This window comes from Trachypithecus francoisi, unplaced genomic scaffold, assembly GCF_009764315.1.
Source record: "Trachypithecus francoisi isolate TF-2019V2 unplaced genomic scaffold, Tfra_2.0 Lachesis_group13, whole genome shotgun sequence".
NCBI lineage: Eukaryota > Metazoa > Chordata > Mammalia > Primates > Cercopithecidae > Trachypithecus > Trachypithecus francoisi.
In genome coordinates this window covers 41,768,609-41,793,574 of record NW_022681458.1, presented here as the reverse complement: position 1 = coordinate 41,793,574, position 24,966 = coordinate 41,768,609, and the positions used below count along the sequence as shown (strand labels likewise).

Sequence of the window (24,966 nt, the reverse complement as noted above, 5' to 3'; positions counted from 1 at the left end):
AAAATTTTTGCAATGTATCTACCTGACAAAGGGCTAAAATCCAGAATCTACAAGGAACTTAAACAAATTTACAAGAAAAAAAAAACAACAAAACCCATCAAAAAGTGGGCAAAGGATATGAACAGACATTTGTCAAAAGAAAACATTTATGTGGCCAAAAAACATGAAAGAAAGCTCTCATCATCACTGGTCATTAGAGAAATGCAAATCAAAACCACAATGAGATACCATCTCATGCCAATTAGAATGGCAATCATTAAAAAGTCAGGAAACAACAGATGTTGGAGCAGATGTGGACAAATAGGAATGCTTTTACACTGTTGGTGGGAGTGTAAATTAGTTCAACCATTGTGGAAGACAGTGTGGTGATTCCTCAAGGATCTAGAACTAGAAACACCATTTGACCCAGCAATCCCATTATTGGGTATATACCCAAAGGATTACAAATCATTCTACTCTGACACATGTACACGTATGTTTATTGCAGCACTATTCACTACAGCAAAGACTTGTTATCAACCCAAATGCCCATCAATGATAGACTGGATAAAGAAAATGTGGCAGATATACACCATGGAATACTATGTAGCCATAAAAAAGGATGAGTTCGGCCGGGTGCGGTGGCTCAAGCCTGTAATCCCAGCACTTTGGGAGGCCGAGACGGGCGGATCACGAGGTCAGGAGATCGAGACCATCCTGGCTGACATGGTGAAACCCCGTCTCTACTAAAAAAATACACACAAAAAAAATAGCCAGGCGAGGTGGTGGGCGCCTGTAGTCCCAGCTACTCGGGAGGCTGAGGCAGGAGAATGGCGTAAACCCGGGAGGCGGAGCTTGCAGTGAGCTGAGATCCCGCCGCTGCACTCCAGCCCGGGTTACAGAGTGAGACTCCGTCTCAAAAAAAAAAAAAAAAAAAAAAAAGGATGAGTTCATGTCCTTTGCAAGGACATGGATGAAGCTAGAAACCATCATTCTCAGCGAACTGACACAGGAATAGAAAACCAAACACTTCATGTTCTCACTCATAAGTGGGAGTTGAACAATGAGAACACATGGACACAGGGAGGGGACCATCACATACTGGGGCCGGTTGCGGGGTGGGAGACTAGGGGAGGGATAGCATTAGGAGAAATAGCTACTGTAGATGATGGGCTGATGGGTGCAGCTAAACACCATGGCATGTGTATACCTAGGTAACAAACCTGCACGTTCTGCATATGTATCCCAGAACTTAAAAGTATAATAAAAAATAAAAAATTGGGCCGGGCGTGTTGGCTCACACCTGTAATCCCAGCACGTTGGGAGGTTGATGTGGATCACCTGAGGTCAAAAGTTCAAGACCAGCCTGGCCAACATGGTGAAACCCCATCTCTACTAAAATACAAAACTTAGCTGGACCTAGTGGTGGGTGCCTGTAATCCCAGCTACTCGGGAGGCTGAGGCAGGAAAATCGCTTGAACCTGGGAGGCGGAGGTTGCCATGAGCCCAGATCACGCCATTGCACTCCAGCCTGGGTGACACAGTGAGACTCCATCTCAAAAAAAAAAAAAAAAAAAAATTAAAAATTAAAAATCGTGATTCCATTGATACCCTTTTCTGAGGAGGCTGGAATCAACCCAATTGAAAGAATCAACTATGGAGATTGCCAGTTGTGTAGAATGAACAGTTTGTCAAGGAGAATCAACTATCTCATAGCTAGTTTGAAAGGAAGGCAGATTTAATCTTGAATGATTCACACAAATTCATAAGGCGTTAAACGCATGAAAATAAATTTTAAAATACTTCAAAAAAAAATAACAGGTGAAGGAAAAGACAGCTTCGACGTGGGAGGGCTGCAAAAGAAGCAAGGACTTCAGAGCTCAGGGCAATTTCCATTAATTCAAGGAACCTCAGGAAAGAGGCTGAGGTCACAGGGTGTTTTGTTGATCGCAGAGTTAAACATGCTGGGGGCATTTTGGAGATCTTGATGAAAGAATTCGGAAGCTAAGGAAAAGGTAAATAGGGCATTATGCACCTTGTACCCGATTTACAATTCATATAGAATCCAACTCCCTGAGTTCTGCAACATGAAGGCCCGGAGGTTGTAATTGGAGGAATATGAGAATAGGCATGTTGAGGAAGCTTGGCCCAAATGTAGATTAACAGAGGTAGAGACGTGAGACAAGATAGAACTGTGTCTATCCGCTCACTGCAAGCTCTGCCTCCCGGGTTCACGCCATTCTCCTGCCTCAGCCTCCTGAGTAGCTGGGACTACAGGTGCCACTACGCCCGGCTAATTTTTTGTATTTTTAGTAGAGACAGGGTTTCACCGTGTTAGCCAGGATGGTCTCCATCTCCTGACCTCGTGATCCACCTGCCTCGGCCTCCCAAAGTGCTGGGATTACAGGCGTGAGCCACCGCGCCCGGCCGGGACTTTAACTTGAAGGTATCAATATTTTAGTTTGTTGATAATGCAGCTTTGGAGCCAGCATTCACGATGGCTTCCCCAAGAAGTACTAAATCTTGAGATTCTTAGTTTCTAGATATTTCTCTATTTAATCCTCGTTTCCCTCTCCCCTCTGTTACCGCCATAGTTCAGGATTTCACTTTTTTCCCCTGGGGTTTTGCAGAAACCAGAGTCATTATTTGCTGTGCTCACCCACACTAAACTCGTTATTTTCCCCACAATGTCAATTTACCTGGCATTTTCTACCCATGCCATGCTTTCCTACCCCCACATGCCTTTGTACTTGCTCTCTTCTCCTGCCTTGTCCTTTCTCTCCTTGTTTTCCAGGTAACAACCCATCTGATTTCTACCTTAAAGCCCATTTTGAATACCATTCTGTAAACACTTTTTTGACTACTCCCACCACTTTGATTTCACAAACAGTACAATTCCTCATCTGTGTCTCTGCTACTTTGCAGAAGTGATTTGTATTGTTTCCTCAATTATACTGTAAATTCCTTGGGCCAAAAGTTATTTCTTATATGTTTCAGTCCATAGTCTTTCATACACAATAAGTTCTCACTAAGAGTTTGTTGAATAAATAATGTGATGCATCAAATGACACATCCATCTCTGTGTTTTTCACCAAAGGGTTTCCTCTTTACTTTCTCGTTAACATCAAAGGTAGATGGTCCCTCAATTCTCTCTTAAGTTCAATCATAAACAAAGCCCTTACTCCTAGCTTTTTTAATCCATCCAAGTGACTTCATCAGTTCTTACATTTCCTTATTTATCTCCACACTCTCTCCTTTTCAATTTGCTTTATATTTTCTGCTGTCAAGTATATCAGGTTTCAGTTATTCATCCACAGGATCACCACCTTGACTCTACTGCTCTTTATAGATACTTCATTTGTGCCAGATCTTAAATGCGAGCTGGAAAAGCATCTGTTTGTTCTTTTTGTCCATCAGGTAATTGTCAGATTGCACATACAAACACATGCGCAGAAACAAAAACAAAAAGTACAAATCTTAAAGAAGAAAGGAAATATTTTCCTAATATTCAGTAATTTTGCAAGATTGCTATACAAAAGCTAAGCCAAATTTTAGAGATTACTATTTATTTGGGCCCATTTAACATTTAGACAAAGGCCCCCTTCCTTCTCAAGCTGCGACTAATAAGCTGTAATAAATCTTTGGTCTTCTAGTCACATTTATAAAATCTAGAGAATGGAGAGTTATTAATTTTTATGAAAGATCCTTCAGAACCTGATGAAAGGTATATAGAGTCTCACCCCAGGAAAAAACATACTGTCATTTTTTAGTTAGTTCAGAGGTTCACAGGTCCTGTGAAGCCTAACCATAGATCCAGATGTAAAATCCACTCATCTAAAAAGTTAGCAGTTATTAGAGATGGTTTAAAGGTTTCCTTTTTGCTAATTTTTATTTTCTAATTTTCATAAAATGAAAATTATTTGTGTTAAAAAATATACATATATATTTTTAAAACAAGCCCATACTATATGATATGCATAAAGGATCTGGTAAAATAAATGCATCATGTAGTGAACTTGTCAAAGACTGACAGGTTTTGAATGAGGCATGACTATAGTACAAGGCACTTAGTTTTCCCATCTGTAAAATGGAGTAATTAGTATTAATCAGTCATTATGTCATATAGGTTAATACTTGCAAAATTCTAATAATTGTGATTTTTCTATTCACTCCCTGGGTAGTCTCTGTCATTTAGGTTGTAATTTTCTTCCCTAGTCTTGAAGCAGATACAATGCCACAGCTGTTTCTTCAGCTATTTTGTTTTCTGTGAACAAACACCTGCTTAGAATGTACCTAAGGAGTTATTTCTTTGTTTTTTGATAATTAAAGCACTGCTATAGTGATGGCCAACATCTGGATTCACTTTTAAAGACTTTGTTGTGTTTTTCTAGTTCCTGGGAGACTCATGAAGTATAACGCATTAGACGGAAATGTGGTGATGTGCTTCATTTTGCAACAGCAGTTTTATTCTCGCTTTGTTATTTCCCCACTGCAATGAGAGAGAGCTGCCACTCTGCTGTTGCTGCTAAGAGATCAGGGGAGCTGAGTTGAGCTCTAGAAATTTAATATGCCATATAATGCCTGATTCATTTTGATTCTGGCTTTGACTTGAAAAACTCACTTGGGACTGCTATAAAGAATCAATATTGGCCTGCCGCCACAGTGGCTCATGTCTGTAATCCCAGCACTTTGGGGGGCTGAGGTGGGTGAATCATTTGGGGCCAGGAGTTCAAGATCAGCTTGGCCTACATGGTGAAACCCCATCTCTACTAAAAATACAAAAATTAGCTGGGCGTGGTGGTGCATTCCTGTAATCCCAGCTATTCAGGAGCCTGAGGCAGGAGGATGGCTTGAACCCGAGAGGTGGAGGTTGCAGTGAGCTGAGATTGCACCACTGCACTCCAGCCTGGTGAGAGAGAGAGGGTGTATAAAAAAGAAAAACAAAAACAAAAGAATCAATATCCAGAGATTGAAAATTTGTATAAATTTGTGTTTGTATAAACTAGTTTTAAGATAATTCCTTTTAGAGGACAAAAAAAAGTCTAAGGTCTCCAACTATTTCCAATAGTAATAGAGAAACTTGGCAAAAATATCCCAATATTATGTATAATTTCCTTAAAAGATACAGTCTTCAATTTCTGCTATATAATAATAGTTCACTAAACTTTTCTAGAGTTTGTTTTCCAGCATTATGCACCTTTGTTTACAGTGATTATAAATTACATCATTACTGTCTCCACCTTAATATTCTTCTTAGCCTGTTACAGGTAACAATTCTTCAAAGGAAGAAATATGTTGTCAGTCAGGGTTCACAGCTGTAAGTAATAGAAGCTAATTCTGGCTGAGTGAGTAGAAAAGAAGTTTGCTAAAAGGAGATGGGAGGACTCAGAGAATCAATGGGAGGCTAGAGGAATAGGCATGGAATTAGGCTTCCAGAAACAATGCTTAAACTATACCATAAAACTGGTCCAATGACACAGTCACTGCCACAACTTATTATTGCCCTACCAAACACTAAATGTAACTGCTGCCACTCCCACTGCCCAGCAAGGCCACTACTGCACTAGTTGTGGCCTTGCAAGCATTGCCATCCCAAATGTCATATGCCTTTATCAGCAAATTGTTTTCAAAGCAGAATCTTCCCTTTCTTAAGCTGCTAACTTCCAAATCCGTCTTCTGCAGGTGTGCTGGCCCTAGCTTTGAGAGTCTGGAAAAATTTTCAGAGCTTACCTTGGGGAAGCACCACTTATATTAAGATTAGAAATTCCCTAAACATAGCAAATATATTCAAAACATCCCGAGCTACCAGAAAATATGAAAATGTTTACTGCAGGGGAAAATCAATTTTAGTTAAGAGTATATGCTAAGTGCCAGATGCTTTAAATCACATTACTTAATGCTCACAAAAATAGATACTTAGCTCTATTTTAGTGAAGGGAAAGCTGGGGCTCAGAAAGGATGTTACTAGGCCTGAATTGTCTTGTTGGTAAAATGGAGAACACAGATTCACGCCAGGTTTTTATCCTTCCGAATTCTTCATTTTATTTTATTTTTATTTTTATTTATTTATTTATGTTTTGAGATGGAGTCTGTCTCTGTTGCCCAGGCTGGAGTGCAGTGACACGGTCTTGGCTCATGCAAGCTCTGCCTCCTGGGTTCACGCCATTCTCCTGCCTCAGCTTCCCGAGTAGCTGCGACTATAGGTGCCCGCCACCACGCCTGGCTAATTTTTTGTATTATTTGTAGAGACGAGGTTTCACCATGTTAGCCAGGATAGTCTCGATCTCCTGACCTCGTGATCCACCTGCCTTGGCCTCCCAAAGTGCTGGGATTACAGGTGTGAGCCACCATGCCTGGCCCATTTTATTTTTTTACAACAGAACTCTAATTTCCACTTCCCAGCTTCTAATGTACATGTAAGCAGTGGTGTACAAAGTTGTGGGGCTGAGGGGAGAGTAAAACCATCAGCTTTGGGAGCAGGCAACCAAAGACGCCTTATGTGGGAGAAAATTTAAAAACCAATAGATCTGCTTTTCAATGATAATCATCATGTGATATCAATTCTAAACAATGTCAGCAATAAAATATTCCTTCTTGCTGAGGTGAACTGTTCCCCACTCCTTGGTAACCAGTACATATAGGAAGCCGCCAAGTTAATTTTCAAGACTTTTCCAAAGAGAAGTTTGTTTAGAACTTGTAATAAAGGTGCCATAAACAGTCTCATGTTCCTAGAGTAGACCATAAAGAAGCCATTTAATACATGATGTACTAAGTACCTGTCTTTTAACATTGTTTCTAAGAATAAATGAATTCCAATTTTCATTTTGGAAACACATCTCTCCCAATTTTGGCAGTGTGAGAAGGGGTTGTTTATCTTCTAGTAGCTTCAGACCCTCTGGTAATATGACAGAACCTCCTGGGAAAGCTCCTTTGGCAGTAGAGGCTCTCTTGGCAAGACGGCTGTTGCAGATGAGGAAAAATAAGATGGGTCTTGGTAATTTATACAGTAGAAGAGGAAAGGGCACCTCTTTGAACTGGCAAGGAAAGTAACTGTTTAGGTTAATAGGTTCAGAGAGTTTGAGATCTTGAAACATTACTTTGCACTACCACCAAATTATATGTTGAATTCATTCATAAATAGGGAAACTTGGCTGGGCACGGTGGCTCATGCCTGTAATCCCAGCACTTTTTCAGGCTGAGGTGGGAGGATCGCTTGAGCCCAGGAGTTCAAAACCAGTCTGTGCAAAATAACAAGATCCTGACTCTACAAAAATAATAATTTTTAAAAATTAAAAAAATAGGGCAAAGTTGGATCAATTTTTTAGTGAGACTGGAAAACTAATGATGTTAAATTTAACCTTCAGAGTTTCCAGGTATCCCTGTCATTTGTGTAAAGAAAATTACTGTCGTTCTTATGTATTTTTATATATATTTTTTCAAATGTAAATTGGTGATTTGGAAAGATTAACTGACTTGTACTGTACATATAGTGGAGTCTAGTGTTACAGAAATTGAAAAACTATATTGCATATACACAAAAAGCTATTAAATGGAAGGCAGAAATATATGTGGCATATTGCACAAAAATGACTGCTTACTAATTAATAAATTAATAAAAAACAGAAAACTTTTGTAGTATTAGTGAGGATTCTTCAAAGAAACAGAATAAGGTACATTTATATCCATGTGCAAACACACACACACACACACACACACACACACACGGAAAAAGAGAAAGGGTGACATAGAGAGACAGAGTGATATTTTATCTACTTATGTATTGGAGACAGGGTTTCACTCTGTCTCCCAGAGTGGAGTGCAGTGGCTCAACCACAGCTTACTGCAACCTCAAATTCCTGGGCTGAAGTGATCGAACTGCCTCAACCTCCAGAGTAGCTAGGATGACAGGCATGTGCCACCATGCTCAGCTAATTTTTGTACTCTTTTTGCAGAGACGAAGTATTGCTATGTATGTTGCTCAGGCTGGTCTCCAACTCCTGGCCTGAAGTGATTGTCCTGCCTCAGCCTTCTGAGTCACTGAGGTATTTATAAGGAACTGAGAAAATTCACAAGTATGGAGGTTAAGAAATTCCAAGATCTGTAGTTGGCAAACTTGAGATCCAGGAGATCTGATGGTATATTTCCAGTCTAAGTATGGAGATCTGTAAATCAGTATTGCCAGTGGTCTGAATTCCAGTACAAATCCAAAGGCAGGATGTTCCAGCTCAAAGTCAAAGGCAGAGAAAGCAAATTCTCCCTTACTCAGCTTTTTGTACTAATCAGGCCTTCTATCGATTGGATGAGCCCCACCCACATGAAAAAGGGCAATCTATTTTACTCGGTGTGCTAATACAAATGTTAATCTCATCCCAAAACACCCTCACAGGCACATCCAGAATAATATTTAACCAAACAGCTGGGCACCCTGTGGCCCTCTCAATTTGACACATACAATTAACCATTATGCCTTTAAAAAGGCCTGTATTTCAATATGTTATAGAAATTCAATGGAATATATAGAACTTTCTTACTATAGAACATTTAATAGAACAACTGACCTTGAAGTATACAGAGTATATAAGACACGATGCCTTTGATTGCTTTAAAATTCTAAAGAGAGAAAAACTAACAAAAGAATAAAAAGAAAAAAATGAAGCAAGTGAGGCAAATGTGACTAATGCCTTAAAAGTGTTGAACCTGGGGTGATGGGTATAAGAGAAAGTTATTATACCATTCTCTACTTTTGTGTTTGAATTTTTCATAATGAAAAAATTTAAAAATAAACACTTGCCTTGTGTCCTGAATATGCTCTTCCTATTGTTTTCCCTTAACTACTAGTACAGACTTTGATAATCACACAAATCATAATTTGCATATTATCTTTGATTCCTCTTTTTCATATACAAGAAGTCACTAAGTCTTATAGATTCTATTCCTAAATAACTGTCATATATGTCCCCTCTTCTTGGCCTAACACTATTTAACCTAGACTACTGTAATATCTTGCTACTTGGTCTTACTTCCTGTTATTATTCCAGCTAATTGCAATCTATTATCCACAAAGCTGTTAGAACAACTATCTAAGCATGAATGAGATCACGAAATTTCCTTTCTTAAAACCTTATGATTTTTATGTCCTTCAGGATAACAATGCAAACTCCTCTGCAGAACTGACACATTTCTTAAAGATATGACACCTCCTTACATCTTCAGCTTCATCCTTTGCCATTCTTAACCTCAAGCTCTATAGTATTCCAAACTACTTGTACTCCAAATGTGTAATGCCCTCTTAGATCTTGCTGTTACTGCGTATGTTGTTGACTCAGCTGCCTAACTCCAATTCATTCTCCTCTGGTGAGTCTTCCCTCTTTCCCACACTCGAATCGTATTATGTGCTCTGTACTTTATGATCTGTCCCACAGTACCAGAGGGTACCTCCATATTAAACTTAAATGATAGAAAAGTAATTGCTTTCTGGTCTGACTTTTCCTATTAGATGGTTGACTTTTATAAGGCAGTGACTATGTCTTTTATCTTTGCAACCCTTGCACTTAGTATAGTTTTTGGTATAAATATTATGTACTCAAATTTTAAAAAAAACAAATGCCAGGTTTTATATAGTGTACGTGTTGAGGAGGTGAAAATATAGTAGTGACAAATCAATTTCATATTACTAAAACATAAGGCACAAGTTGTGCCACAAAATAAGTTAAAATGAAATTATTTATGATTTTCAGGAAGGAACGCTCAATTCTAGTTTTAGGGTGGGATGGGGGTACAGAATTGAGAAAGTTTGAGGGAGAATATGGCAATTGGGATGACTCTGACAAAAAGACTTTTAATACTTGGAGAGGCAATACCTAAGGAATACGTTCAGTAACAGTACTGACATAGTAAAACTGAGGGTGTAATACAAGATGATAGTGTAGTCCCACTGAGCATGTAACAGAGTATTGGAAAAAGCTAGAGGAGGTTAGGCTTTAAATGCTGGCTAAGGAGGAAGTATGTAATTTAGAAAGCAACTATAGTGTCATTAAAGGCAGTTACTAGCAGAAGACAAAATATTAGAGCAACTATGCTAGTCCCATTAAGGAATAACAAGGTCATCTTTGATAGGTAGTATGGTATAGACAGGCAGAGAGACTGGGTTTCAAGTGCTGGTTCTGTCACTTATTAGTGGTATGATCTTGAACATGTTACTTTACTTTGCTAAGTCTTATTTTCCTCATTTATTTCAGAATAACTTTGTGATTAAATTTATATAAAGAGATTAGCATGGTGCTTGAATTAATCAGTGATATTTCTGCTGCAACTGATAAAAATTCAACTCAAATGAGCATAAGCAAATAAGGGAAATTGTTAAAAGACTACTGACTAGATCAATGAAACAGAATAGAAAGTCCAGAAATAGACCCACTCAAAAATAGTCAACTAATCTTTGACAAAGGAGCAAGGGCAATACAATGGAGCAAAGATAGTTCAACAAATGGTGCTGAAACAACTGTCCATCCACATGCAAAATAAAAAATAAATGTAGACACAAATTTCACATCTTTCATAAAAACTAGCTCAAAATGTATCACAGATCTAAATGTAAAATGAAAAGCTATAAAAGTTCCAGTAGACAACAGAGAAAAATCTAGGTGACTTTGGGTTTGGTGATGTCTTTTTGGATACATTACTTAAAGCACAATCCATAAAAGAAAACACTGATAGTTGGACTTCCTTAAAATTAAAACTTCTGCTTTGTGAAATTCACTGTTAAGAGAATAAAAAAGGCTAAGCATGGTGGCTCACGTCTGTAATCCCAGCACTCTGGGGAGCTGAGGTGGGAGGATTGCTTGGGTCCAGTTCAAGACCAGCCTGGGCAACAAAGTGAGACCTGGTCATAGAGACAGAGAGAGATAGAGAGAGAGAGAGAGAGAGAGAGAGAGAGAGAGAGAGAGAGAGAGAAGACAAGCTACAGATTAGAAAAAAAATTTGCAAAACAAGTATCTGATAAAGGCCTGATATCCAAAATGATTAAAGAACTCTTAAAAGCTAAGCAGTGAGAAAACAAACAGCCCAATTAACAAATAAACAAAAGATTTAAGCAGACACCTCACCAAAGAAAATATTCACATGGAAATAAGCATATAAAAAGACACTCAATATTATATATCATCAGAGAATTACAAAATAAAACAATGAGTTATTATCACACACCTATTAGAATGGCCCAAATCCAAAACATTCACAACACCAAAAGTTGGTGAGGATGTAGAGCAATAGAATCTTTCATTTAAAGATGGTAAGAATGCAAAATGGTATAGCCACTTTGGAAGATAGTTTGACAGTTTTTCAGAAAACTAAACATACTTTTACCATTCAATCCAGCAGTTGCACTTTTTGGTATTTACCCAGATGACCTAAAAACTTATGTCCAAGCAAAAGTCTGCACACCAAATGTTTATAACAGCTTTACTCATAATTGCTGAAAACTTGGAGGCAACCAAGATACCCTCCAATAAGTGAATGAATACATTAACTCTGATTCATAAATTCAATGGAATACTATTCAGCAATAAAAAAATGAGCTATCATGCCAAAAAGGTATGGAGGAAACTTAAATGCATATTGCTAAGTGAAAGAAGCCAATCTGAAAAGGCTGGCTACTACCTAATTCTACCTGTGTGACATACTGGAGAAAGTAAACTATGGAGACAGTGAAAAGATCAGAGATCTCCAAAGGAGCAATGACTAGGTGGAACACGGGATATTTAGCGTGGTGAAACTATTCAGTATGATACTGTAATGGTGGATTCATGGCAGTACACATTTGTCAAAATCCATAGAATATAAATATTAGGTGGTGCAAAAGTCTTTGCCATTTTAATGGCACCAACCTAATACAAACAGTGAGCCTTAATGTAAATCTGCCTGCCTCAGCCTCCCAAAGTGTTGGGATTACAGGCGTGAGCCACTGCTTCCGGCTTTCCTGGTCCCTTTTTTAGATGGAGTTTCACTCTGTCACCTAGGCTAGAGTTCAGTGGCACGATCTCAGCTCACTGCAACCTCCAGCCCTCAGGCCTACTTCAGCCTCCCGAGTAGCTAGGACCACAGATATGTGCCACCATGCCTGACTAATTTTTAAATTATTTTGGTAGAGACGTGATTTCACAATGTTGCCCAGCCTGGTCTTGAACTCCTGAGCTCAAGCAATCTGCCCGCCTCAGTATCCCAAAGTGCTGGGATTACAGGAGTGAGCCACCACGCCCGGCTTACAAGCTCTTTTTGAGGATTTTCTTTTTCTTTTTCTTTCTTTTTTTGGTCTATGCCTAGGGGCATTTCTGAGGTGCTGGCTTCTTCAGCTCCAATTCTGCAATATATGATGCAAAAAGAATACCCAAGGTATTACCAACATTTTGTTCCTTGAGTCCTGAGGTCCCTAGTTGGTCTGCTTTCTCCTTTCTACCTTTCAGAGTCTTCTTCAGTTTGTTTCATAAATAATGTCCAGGGTTTTTAGCTGTACTTATCAGGAGGAATACAGAAATTCCTATTTAGTCCATCTTCTCAGAAGCATTTTATGAACTTCTCTATTTCACTAAAGAGTTCAGTAAGAATGCTGATGGTATCAGCTCCTAGTTGTGTATGAAAAGATACAGAATGAAAGAGACAAGAGTTAAAAATGGCCAGTAGTCAAACCAAATATAAAGAGAGTATAGAGGGCCCAGGACCTCTTATATTGGGAAATAAAACTTTCTATCTCCAGTTTCTCCAATTAAAATATAGCCTGGTAGCCACAGATATAGATAAGATCAAGAGTATAAATATAAGATCCTTCATATAGGTCTTTGAAAGAACTAAAGTAATAACCATTAGACCTTATCAGCAGGGCAGAGGGGTTTTGGAATTTTAAGGTCATGGTCTCACAGAAACCTCTTCCCAAAGTAAAAATCTCTATACAGAGAGGCATGTTTTATTATTATTATTTGTTTAAGAGATGGGATCTCACTATGTTGCCCATTACTGATCAGCACGGGAGTTGTGACCTGCTGTTTCTGACCTGGGTTGGTTTACCCCTCCTTAGGCAATCTGGTGGTCCTCTGCTCCTTGGAGGTTACCATATTGATAATGAAGCTAGTGCAGACACAAAATTGGTATAGTGCATTACAGCCCAGAACTCTTGAACTCAAGTGATCCTCCTGCGTCAGCATTCAGAGCAGCTGGGACTATAGGCACACACCACCATGTCTGGTGAGAGGCATGTCTTAAAAACAATTGTGGAGGCTGGGCACAGTGGCTCATGCCTGTAATCCCAGCACATTGGGAGGCTAAAGTGGGCGGGTCACTTGAGCCCAGGAGTTTGAGACCAGCCCAGGCAACAGTGGGAGACTCTGTCTTTACAAAAAAATTAAAAAATTAGCTGAACGTGGTGCATGCCTGTGGTCCTAGCTATTTGGGAGGCTGAGGTGGGAGGATTGCTTGAGCCGTGCAGGTCAAAGCTGCAATAAGCCATGATTGTGCTACTGCACTCCAACCTTGGCAAAAAAAGTGAGACCCTGTCTTAAAAAAAAAAAAACCCCAAACCAAAAAAACAATTATGATTGTGAGCTTTGGAGCATGGCATAGACTATAATCAAATTGCATAGGAAACATACAATTTTTAAGTAAATTTTATAGGTAAAAAAGCTATTAACATGCCCTTAAAAGGGCTGAGTATTCGAACATGCAAAAAGACCTCTGGATCCCTAATTTGCCATTGGCAGAAAGCAGGTTAAGAAAGTTAGTCAGCTGCCAACATGAGCTACTTAAAATGTATCCAAAGGATAATGGAGAAGAAAAGGTGTCTCGGTTGTATGGAAGATGGCCGAATAGGAACAGCTCCAGTCTCCAACTCCCAGCGCGAGCCACACAGAAGACCGGTGATTTCTGCATTTTCAACTGAGGTACTGGGGTCATCTCTCTAGGGAGTGCCGGACAATCGGTGCGGGTCAGCTGCTGCAGCCTGACCAGCGTGAGCTGAAGCAGGGCGAGGCATCGCCTCACCTGGAAGCGCAAGGGGGAAGGAATCCCTTTTCCTAGCCAGGGGAACTGAGACACACAACACCTGGAAAATCGGGTAACTCCCACCCCAATACTGCGCTTTAAGGAACAGGCACACCAGGAGAATATATCCCACACCTGGCCGGGAGGGTCCCAAGCCCACGGAGCCTCCCTCACTGCTAACACAGCCGTCTGCGGCGATCTATCCGCAAGGCAGCAGCGAGGCTGGGGGAGGGGCGCCCGCCATTGCTGAGGCTTAAGTAGGTAAACAAAGCCGCTGGGAAGCTCGAACTGGGTGGAGCTCACAGCAGCTCAAGGAAGCCTGCCTGTCTCTGTAGACTCTACCGCTGCGGTCAGCGCACAGCTGCAGTCCATTAGGGGAAAGAGCGGGGCCGCTGCAGACCCGAACGACTCTGTCTGACAGCTTTGGGGAGAGCCGTGGATCTCCTAACGCGGAGGTTGAGATCTGAGAACGGACAGACTGCCTGCTCAGGTGGGTCCCTGACCCCTGAGTAGCCTAGCTGGGAGACATCCCCCACTAGGGGCAGTCTGATACCCCACACCTCACAGGGTGGCGTCACCCCTGAGAGGAAACTTCCAAAGAAAGAATCAGACAGGTACACTCGCTGTTCAGCAATATTCTATCTTCGGCAACCTCTGCTGCTGATACCCAGGCAAACAGGGTCTGGAGTGGACCTCAAGCAATCTCTAACAGACCAACAGACAGTCCTTCTGACTGTCAGACGGAAAACTATCAAACAGGAAGGACACCTATACCAAAACCCCATCAGTACGTCACCATCATCAAAGTCCAGAGACAGATAAAACCACAAAGATGGGGAAGAAGCAGGGCAGAAAAGCTGGAAATTCAAAAAATAAGAGCGCATCTCCCCCTGCAAAGGAGCGCAGCCCATCGCCAGCAACGGATCAAAGCTGGTCAGAGAATGACTTTGACGAGATGAGAGAAGAAGGCTTCAGTCCATCAAACCTCTCAGAGCTAAAGGAGGAATTACGTACCCAGCGCAAAGAAACTAAAAATCTTGAAAAAAAAGTGGAAGAATTGACAGCTAGACTAATTAATGCAGAGAAGATCATAAACGAAATGACAGAGATGAAAACCATGACACGAGAAATACGTGACAAATGCACAAGCTTCGGTAACCGACTCGATCAACTGGAGGAAAGAGTATCAGCGATTGAGGATCAAATGAATGAAATGAAGCGAGAAGAGAAACCAAAAGAAAAAAGAAGAAAAAGAAATGAACAAAGCCTGCAAGAAGTATGGGATTATGTAAAAAGACCAAATCTACGTCTGATTGGGGTGCCTGAAAGTGAGGGGGAAAATGGAACCAAGTTGGAAAACACTCTTCAGGATATCATCCAGGAGAACTTCCCCAACCTAGTAGGGCAGGCCAACATTCAAATTCAGGAAATACAGAGAACGCCACAAAGATACTCCTCCAGAAGAGCAACTCCAAGACACATAATTGCCAGATTCACCAAAGTTGAAATGAAGGAAAAAATCTTAAGGGCAGCCAGAGAGAAAGGTCGGGTTACCCACAAAGGAAGCCCATCAGAATAACAGCAGACCTCTCGGCAGAAACTCTACAAGCCAGAAGAGAGTGGGGGCCAATATTCAACGTTCTTAAAGAAAAGAATTTTCAACCCAGAATTTCATATCCAGCCAAACTAAGCTTCATCAGTGAAGGAGAAATAAAATCCTTTACAGATAAGCAAATGCTTAGAGATTTTGTCACCACCAGGCCTGCCTTACAAGAGACCCTGAAGGAAGCCCTAAACATGGAAAGGAACAACCGGTACCAGCCATTGCAAAAACATGCCAAAATGTAAAGACCATCGAGGCTAGGAAGAAACTGCATCAACTAACGAGCAAAATAACCAGTTAATATCATAATGACAGGATCAAGTTCACACATAACAATATTAACCTTAAATGTCAATGGACTAAATGCTCCAATTAAAAGACACAGACTGGCAAACTGGATCAAGAGTCAAGACCCATCAGTCTGCTGTATTCAGGAGACCCATCTCACATGCAGAGACATACATAGGCTCAAAATAAAGGGATGGAGGAAGATCTACCAAGCAAATGGAGAACAAAAAAAAAGCAGGGGTTGCAATCCTAGTCTCTGATAAAACAGACTTTAAACCATCAAAGATCAAAAGAGACAAAGAAGGCCATTACATAATGGTAAAGGGATCAATTCAACAGGAAGAGCTAACTCTCCTAAATATATATGCACCCAATACAGGAGCACCCAGATTCATAAAGCAAGTCCTTAGAGACCTACAAAGAGACTTAGACTCCCATACAATAATAATGGGAGACTTCAACACTCCACTGTCAACATTAGACAGATCAACCAGACAGAAAGTTAACAAGGATATCCAGGAATTGAACTCATCTCTGCACCAAGCGGACCTAATAGACATCTATAGAACTCTCCACCCCAAATCAACAGAATATACATTCTTCTCAGCACCACATCGCACTTATTCCAAAATTGACCACATAATTGGAAGTAAAGCACTCCTCAGCAAATGTACAAGAACTGAAATTATAACAAACTGTCTCTCAGACCACAGTGCAATCAAACTAGAACTCAGGACTAAGAAACTCAATCAAAACCGCTCAACTACATGGAAACTGAACAACCTGCTCCTGAATGACTACTGGGTACATAACGAAATGAAAGCAGAAATAAAGATGTTCTTTGAAACCATGAGAACAAAGATACAACATACCAGAATCTCTGGGACACATTTAAAGCAGTGTGTAGAGGGAAATTTATAGCACTAAATGCCCACAAGAGAAAGCAGGAGAGATCTAAAATTGACACTCTAACATCACAATTAAAAGAACTAGAGAGGCAAGAGCAAACACATTCAAAAGCTAGCAGAAGGCAAGAAATAACTAAGATCAGAGCAGAACTGAAGGAGATAGAGACACAAAAAACCCTCCAAAAAATCAATGAATCCAGGAGTTGGTTTTTGAAAAGATCAACAAAATTGACAGACCGCTAGCTAGACTAATAAAGAAGAAAAGAGAGAAGAATCAAATAGACGCAATAAAAAATGATAAAGGGGATATCACCACCGACCCCACAGAAATACAAACAACCATCAGAGAATACTATAAATGCCTCTACGCAAATCAACTAGAGAATCTAGAAGAAATGGATAATTTCCTGGACACTTACACTCTTCCAAGACTAAACCAGGAAGAAGTTGAATCCCTGAATAGACCAATAGCAGGCTCTGAAATTGAGGCAACAATTAATAGCCTACCCACCAAAAAAGTCCAGGACCAGATGGATTCACAGCTGAATTCTACCAGAGGTACAAGGAGGAGCTGGTACCATTCCTTCTGAAACTATTTCAATCAATAGAAAAAGAGGGAATCCTCCCTAACTCTTTTTATGAGGCCAACATCATCCTGATACCAAAGCCTGGCAGAGACACAACAAAAAAAGAGAATTTTAGACCAATATCCCTGATGAACATCGATGCAAAAATCCTCAATAAAATACTGGCAAACCGGATTCAGCAGCACATCAAAAAGATTATCCACCATGATCAAGTGGGCTTCATCCCTGGGATGCAAGGCTGGTTCAACATTCGCAAATCAATAAACGTAATCCAGCATATAAACAGAACCAAAGACAAGAACCACATATTATCTCAATAGATGCAGAAAAGGCTTTTGACAAAATTCAACAGCCCTTTATGCTAAAAACGCTCAATAAATTTGGTATTGATGGAACGTACCTCAAAATAATAAGAGCTATTTATGACAAACCCACAGCTAATATCATACTGAATGGGCAAAAACTGGAAAAATTCCCTTTGAAAACTGGCACAAGACAGGGATGCCCTCTCTCACCACTCCTATTCAACATAGTGTTGGAAGTTCTGGCTAGGGCAATCAGGCAAGAGAAAGAAATCAAGGGTATCCAGTTAGGAAAAGAAGAAGTCAAATTGTCCCTGTTTGCAGATGACATGATTGTATATTTAGAAAACCCCATCGTCTCAGCCCAAAATCTCCTTAAGCTGATAAGCAACTTCAGCAAAGTCTCAGGATACAAAATTAATGTGCAAAAATCACAAGCATTCTTATACACCAGTAACAGACAAGCAGAGAGCCAAATCAGGAATGAACTTCCATTCACAATTGCTTCAAAGAGAATCAAATACCTAGGAATCCAGCTTACAAGGGATGTAAAGGACCTCTTCAAGGAGAACTACAAACCACTGCTCAGTGAAATCAAAGAGGACACAAACAAATGGAAGAACATACCATGCTCATGGATAGGAAGAATCAATATCGTGAAAATGGCCATACTGCCCAAGGTTATTTATAGATTTAATGCCATCCCCATCAAGCTACCAATGACTTTCTTCACAGAATTGGAAAAAACTGCTTTAAAGTTCATATGGAACCAAAAAAGAGCCCGCATTGCCAAGACAATCCTAAGTCAAAAGGACAAAGCTGGAGGCGTCACGCTACCTGACTTCAAACTATACTACAAGGCTACAGTAACCAAAACAGCATGGTACTGGTACCACAACAGAGATATAGACCAATGGAACAGAACAGAGTCCTCAGAAATAATACCACACATCTACAGCCATCTGATCTTTGACAAACCTGAGAGAAACAAGAAATGGGGAAAGGATTCCCTATTTAATAAATGGTGCTGGGAAAATTGGCTAGCCATAAGTAGAAAGCTGAAACTGGATCCTTTCCTTACCCCTTATACGAAAATTAATTCAAGATGGATTAGAGACTTAAATGTTAGACCTAATACCATAAAAACCCTAGAAGAAAATCTAGGTAGTACCATTCAGGACATAGGCATGGGCAAGGACTTCATGTCTAAAACACCAAAAGCAACGGCAGCAAAAGCAAAAATTGACACATGGGATCTAATTAAACTAAAGAGCTTTTGCACAGCTAAAGAAACTACCATCAGAGTGAACAGGCAACCTACAGAATGGGAAAAAATTTTTGCAACCTACTCATCTGACAAAGGGCTAATATCCAGAATCTACAAAGAACTCAAACAAATATACAAGAAAAAAACAAACAACCCCATCAAAAAGTGGGGAAAGGATATGAACAGACATTTCTCAAAAGAAGACATCCATACAGCCAACAGACACATGAAAAAATGCTCGTCATCACTCGCCATCAGAGAAATGCAAATCAAAACTACAATGAGATACCATCTCACACCAGTTAGAATGGCAATCATTAAGAAGTCAGGAAACAACAGGTGTTGGAGAGGATGTGGAGAAATAGGAACACTTTTACACTGTTGGTGGGATTGTAAACTAGTTCAACCATTATGGAAAACAGTATGGCGTTTCCTCAAGGATCTAGAACTAGATGTACCATATGACCCAGCCATCCCACTACTGGGTATATACCCAAAGGATTATAAATTACTCTACTACAAAGACACATGCACACGTATGTTTATTGCGGCACTATTCACAATAGCAAAGACTTGGAATCAACCCAAATGTCCATCTGTGACAGACTGGATTAAGAAAATGTGGCACATATACACCATGGAATACTATGCAGCCATAAAAAAGGATGAGTTTGCATCCTTTGTAGGGACATGGATGCAGCTGGAAACCATCATTCTTAGCAAACTATCACAAGAAGAGAAAACCAAACACCGCATGTTCTCACTCATAGGTGGGAACTGAACAATGAGATCACTTGGACTCGGGAAGGGGAACATCACACACTGGGGCCTATCATGGGGAGGGGGGAGGAGGGAGGGATTGCATTGGGGAGTTATACATGATATAAACGTCATGCACATGTACCCTAGAACTTAAAGTATAATAAAAAAAAAAAAAAAAGAAAAGGTGTCTCATAGTATATTGCTCAGAATCTAGAGCCAAAACTCATTGAACACAATGGAATACAGAGTCACTCCCAGAGACCTAAGTTGGGCCCCACTCAAGGAATATTCCCTTTCCTAGGAACAGAGGGATCTGAGAACATGTGTCTAGATGAATTTCAGAACAGCTCGGAAACAAGGACTGAAGTGTGCTAACTTTCCTCTTTTTGAATGGAAGTATTATGTGACTTTCCACTCCTTATTTCACCACTAAATATTGAGTGTGTGAGGGACAGGTAACCTTTTTCACCTTACAGTGCATATCAGGAGATTCTGCCACATTGGTACCTGATATAGAACATGAAATTCTGAAGTATGAAACCATGATTGGATGAGAATTAGGGTGTCTTGGGGTAGGAGTGAATGTATTTGTATGTGAGTATATGGGTAAAAAGACTTATCTTCTCATCATTCACCAGATTCATGGCTGAGGCCCCTATAACAAAAGAAAGATTAATAGGAGAAAAGCATTCAAATTTCTTTAATATAAGTTTAACACGACACAGAAGCTTTCAGAAATGCAGACTCAAACAGGGAAATTTGTATATTTTTATGCTATGTTTGATGAAGAAGTGGATAGCTGAGACGTATGGACAAAGGTGGTGTGATCTAATGGTAATAAACTGGGGGGAACTTAGCAAGGCTTGTTTGTTCAGATCCTTCTCCTGTGACCCTGTGCCTTCGGAGATAAGGATGTTCCTTTCCTCCAAAAACAAGAAAGGAACCTCTGACACAAAGGTCATATGATCTACTTCAGGGGAAGGTCAGGAAATTAAGTTTTATGGCTGCTCCAGGAAAGAAAAATGAGAGGAAGATGAGAGTGGCCTTCCTGCTTCTGCTGTTTTCTCAAATGCCACAATACCATATTTTGGAGTAGGAAGAGGGATCATGAGGAGGGATGTGAATAATTGTGGCCAGAGAGTGGACTGTGGTAGATTATAAAAATGGCCACAATTCTTCAACCCTGTCTATATCTATGTCCTATGCAATGTGACTTCGCAGTTTTTCCCATTAAGAGGTGGAATCTATTTCTTCACTCATTGAATTGAGCTGGACTTATTTCTTGCTCTGGTTAATAGAATGCAGCAGCTGGATAACATGCAAGTTCTAAGTCTTGGCTTCACTTTTGCTCATTCTCCTAGGCACCACCATCATGAAAATAAGCAAGCCCAGACTACTCTTCTGGATAATAAGTGATACATAGTCTAGTCACCTTTGTTGCCTTAGCTAATAGCTAGCCAGTCACCAGACATGCAAGTGAAGCTATAATAAATAATCCAGCCCCTAACCTTTCTGTCAGCTGAACACAGGGATTAGCCAAGTTCAGCTGATACTGGGCCAGATCAGCAGAACTGCTCAGCTGACTAACAGGTTCATGAGCAATGATAAGTACTATTGTTTTATGCTACTGAATTTGAGATTGGTTTGCTATATATACAGCATTATTGTGACAATAAATAACAAGACATATATGGAGTACTGAAGTAGCTGTCCAACTGGCTTCCCTTGACTGCATTTTTGCCTCCTTCAATTTCTTCTCCATACTGCTGTATAACAGTGATCTTTCTAAAGTACAGACCTTATCATGAGTTTCCCCATTTAAAATTCTTCAGTGGCTCCCCAGGTTTTTCAAGATAAAGGTTATGTTTTAGTCTCATACAGTTTTTTAACCTTTAAGCTCTGTTGGACTTGACAATAATCTAGTCTTAGCTAAGCCTTCTTTCTTTCTTTCCCCTCCCTCCCTCCTTCTCTCCTTCCCTCTTTCTTTCTCTCTCTCTCTTTCTTTCTCTCTTTCTCTCTCTCTCTCTCTCTTCTCTCTTTCTCTCTTTCTTCCTACAGAGGCTCTCTCATCACCCAGACTAGAGTGCAATGGCACGATCTCAGCTCACAGCAACCTCTGCCTCCTGGGTTCAAGTGATTCTCCTGCCTCAGCCTCCTGAGTAGCTGGGATTACAGGAGGGTGCCACCATACCCGGCTAATTTTTGTTTGTATTTTTAGTAGAGATGGGGTTTCACCATGTTGGTCAGGCTGGTCTTGAACTCCTGACCTTGTGATCCACCCGCCTCGGCCTCCCAAAGTGCTGGGATTACAGGCATGAGCCACTGCACTCAGCTGTACCTTATTTTTTATTCACCTTGTGCTTAAGTTCAAAGTTCTCTGAATTCTGATGGGTCTAGCGTGAGCTTGGGTATGGTTGTTTTAAAATGTCTACAAGAGTTTGGATACTCCTCCCCTCGAGAGATAGAGCCTTTTCAAAAGGTAGAAGGTAATTCTCCTCCCCTTAAGTGGACTTAGTGACCAGGTTTTAATTAGTTCCTCTTCTCATCAGCCCTATGTAATCACTAATCTAACTTCTGAATCTATAGATACTCAATTTTTAGAGCACTCATAAAAATGGACTCATATAATATGTAGTCTTTTGTGACTAGCTTCTTTCACTTAGCATGTTTTCATAATTCATCCATGTTGTAGCTTAGATCAGTATTTAATTACTTAAAAAAAATAGAGGCAGTGTCTCACTATGTTGCCCAGGCTGGTCTTGAACTCCTGGGCTCAAGCAATCCTCCTGCCTCAGCCTCCCAAAGTGTTGGTATTATAGGAATGAGCCACTGTGCCCAGGCTAATTCCTTTTTGTTATTATTGATTAATATTTTATTATTCAATAAATCAATATATTATATGAATATATGACATTTTTAATTCATTTATCAGTTAATACACATTTGTGTTGTTTTTACTTTTTGGCTATTACAAATAGTACTGCTATAAACATCTGTGAACAAGTTGCTGTGTGGTTATATATTTTCATTTCTGTTGAATATATACCAAAGAGTAGAATTGCTGGGTCACATGATAAATCTACATTTAACATTTTGAAAACTATCAAACTGTTTTCTAAAGCCACTACACCATTCTTATGAGCAATGCATGAATACCCAACTTTTTGTTGACATTTTTTATTATCTGTCTTTTTACTGTGACCATCCTGGTGGATATAATGTGGTATCTCTTAGGGTTTTGATTCGCATTTCCCTAGTGGCTAATGGTGTTGAGCATCTTCTCATGTGCTTATTGTTTGTGTATCTTCTCTGAAATGTCTATTCAGATCCTTTACCCATTAAAAAAAATTGGGTTTTCTTTTTATTACTGAGTAGTAAGAATGGATTTTATATTTTGGATATAAATCCTTTAACCAATGGTATAGTTTGGAGGTTTGTCCCCTCTGAATCTCATGTTGAGATGTGATCCCCAATGCTGGAGGCAGGATCTAATGGAAGGTGTTTGGGTCACGGGGGCAAATCTCTAGCCAGTGGCTTGGTGCCTTCCCTATGGTAATGAGTGGTTGTAGGCTCACATGAGATGTGGTTGTTAAAAAGAGCCTAGGATCTCCTCCCTTCTCTCTTGCTACCTCTCTTGCCATGTGACATGCCAGCTCCTTTCCTCTTTTGCCATGGGTAAAATCTTCCTGAGGCCTCACCAGAAGCAGACGATGGTGCCATGCTTCTTTTATAGCCTGCGGAACACTGTGAGCCAAATAAACCTCCTCCGTTTTTTTAATAAATTACCCAATTTCTGGTATTCCTTTAGAGCAATATAAAATGGACTAACACAACCAATATGTTATATCCAAATATTTTCTCTCCTTCTGTGGGTTGTCTTTTCATTTTCTATCGGTGTCCTTTGAAGCACTAAACTTTTTCTAATTAGATAAAAGTCTGATATGCCCCCCCCCCTTTTTTTTTACTCTTGTGCTTTTGGTGCCATATATGAGAATATGAGATCAAAATTCCAACTGCCTCTTTTGCAAAAATGTTTAAGCTGACCCTAAGATGTATATGGAAATGCAAGGAACCCAGAATAGCCAAAACAATCTTGAAAAAAAATGATCAAAGTTGGAGGGCTCATATTTCCCCATTTCAGTACTTACTACAGAGCTACAATAATCAAGACAGTGCATATTGGTATGAGGATAGGCATGTAAAACAGTAAAATAGGATTGAGAGTCTAGAAATAGACCTTAAATTTACGGTCAAATGTTTTTCAACAAAGGTGCTAAGATAATTCAATGGGGAAAAAAAAGCCTTTTAACAAGTGGTACAGGGTCAACTGGACAGACACATGCAAAAAAAAAAAACAAAACAATGAAGTTGGACCCCTTCTTTGAAGCATTCAAAACTCGAAAGGGGGTGTAGAACTAAATATATGAGCTAAAACTATAAAATTTTTAGAAGAAAAAGATAGGAGTAAATCTTCATGACTTTAGCCAAAGCCTTCTTGACATGCAGTGATTTGCATTTTGAGGAAGTAGGTCTCTAATAAATTATATACCACAGGAACAGTGTACATGGTGTTGCTTAGCTGGTGAAACTAGCCAAAGAATAAGCTTTCAAATCCCCAAATGCTCCATTCTCTAATTTTTATTTTATTGAGCATTATGGGAGCCAAATTATATGCTAGAGTGGCATACCTCATATGAAGCCGGTTCCTCTCAAGGCCCAGTTTTGGCAAAGAAGCTTATTAAAACACAAAAAAATACCTGTTCAAAACCAAGAATAATTTTTTAAAAGTAAAACTTTTTTAATCTCTTAAAGTACATCAAATGTGATCCAATTAAAATCTCACAGAACTTCTTAAAATCATTTCCACATTCTTTTCCCTCTCAATTGCTCTCAGAAAGCCACATTTAAGGGATTTTGCCTTTTTTTTTTTTTTTTTTTTTAAGACAGACTCTCACTGTGTTGCCCAGGATGGAGTGCAGTGGAGCAATTTCGGCTCACTGCAACCTCCGCCTCCCAGGTTCAAGTGATTCTCCTGCCTCAGCCTCCTGAGTAGCTGGGATTACAGGTGCCCACCACCATGTCCGGCTAATTTTTGTTTGTTTAGTAGAGATGGGGTTTCACCATGTTCACCAGGCTGGTCTCAAACTCCTGACCTCAAGTGATCTGCCTGCCTCGGCCTCCCAAAGTACTGAGATTACAGGTATGAGCCACTATGCCCGGTCTTTTCTGTCTTGTCTTTTTC

The 24,966-nt window shown here is 39.9% G+C and overlaps 1 long non-coding RNA gene across 3 annotated transcripts in view; it reads right to left on the bottom strand.

Moving 5' to 3' along the window:
• Window positions 1–24,966, bottom strand: part of LOC117094667 — a 50,559-nt gene that overhangs the window by 13,922 nt on the left and 11,671 nt on the right. The gene's annotated exons all lie outside the window — the stretch shown is intronic.